This window comes from Chinchilla lanigera, unplaced genomic scaffold (genome assembly GCF_000276665.1).
Source record: "Chinchilla lanigera isolate Chin_1 unplaced genomic scaffold, ChiLan1.0 scaffold00037, whole genome shotgun sequence".
Classification (NCBI taxonomy): domain Eukaryota; kingdom Metazoa; phylum Chordata; class Mammalia; order Rodentia; family Chinchillidae; genus Chinchilla; species Chinchilla lanigera.
In genome coordinates, this window is record NW_004955438.1 from 15,466,796 (window position 1) to 15,467,871 (window position 1,076).

Consider the following 1,076-nt stretch of genomic DNA (forward strand, 5'->3'; position numbering starts at 1 on the left):
AAAAAAAAAAAAAGGAGGGAATTAGGGAGTGTTGCTCCCTTTTCAATTTCATTAAAGAGTTTGAGGAGTATTGATATTAAATCTTCTCTAAATTTCTTGTAGAATTCACCAGTGAATACATCAGGACTTGGGCTTTTCTTTGTTGATAAGTTTTTAATTACATTTTCAATTTCATTGACTGATATTGGGTTATTCAGAATTTTTATATCTTCTTAATTCAGCTTTGGTAATTTGTATGTATCTAGGAATCTGTTCATTTCCTCTGTGTTTTCCATACAATGGGAGTAAAGATTTTCGAAGTAGGTGTTGATGATCTTCTGAATTTCCACAGGATCTATAGTGATTTCACTCTTTTCATTCCTGGTAGCATGAATTTGAATCTTTTCTTTCCTTTTCTTTGGATAAGATTGGCTAAGGGTTTATCATTTTTATTTATTCTTTCAAGGAGCCAACTCTTTGATTCATTCTTTGTATTGTTTTCTTAGTCTCAACTGTGTTAATTTCTGCTCTGATCTTTATAATTTCCTCCCCTCTATGGGCTTTGGGCTTGACTTTCTCTTTTTCTAGAAGCTTGAGGTGCAACATTGGGTAGTTTATTTGTGCTCATTCTATTTTTCTGATGTGAGAATTCACTGCTATAAATTTCTCTCTTACGGCTGCTTTTATTGTGTCCCACAGGTTCTGATAGGTCGTGTTTGCATTTTTGTTTACTTGTAGATATTGTTTAATTTGTTCGTTAGTTTCATCTGTGACCTATTGGTTATTTAGGAGGGTGTTATTTAATTTCTATGTGTTTATTTATGGAGTTTTGTGGTTTCTTTTGCCATTGATTTCCAATTTCTTGCACTATGGTCAGATAATATACATGGAATAATTTCAATTCTTTTGCATCTACTTAAGCATGTTCTATGGGTGAGTATATAGTCTTTTTTAGAGAATGCCCCACGTGCAGCTGAGAAGAATGTGTATTCTTATGTTGTTGGGTGGAACACTCTGTAAACATCTACTAAGTCCATTTGTTCACATGTTTGGTTCAGTTCTGATATTTCTTTTTTTTTCTTTTTTTTTTTTTTTTT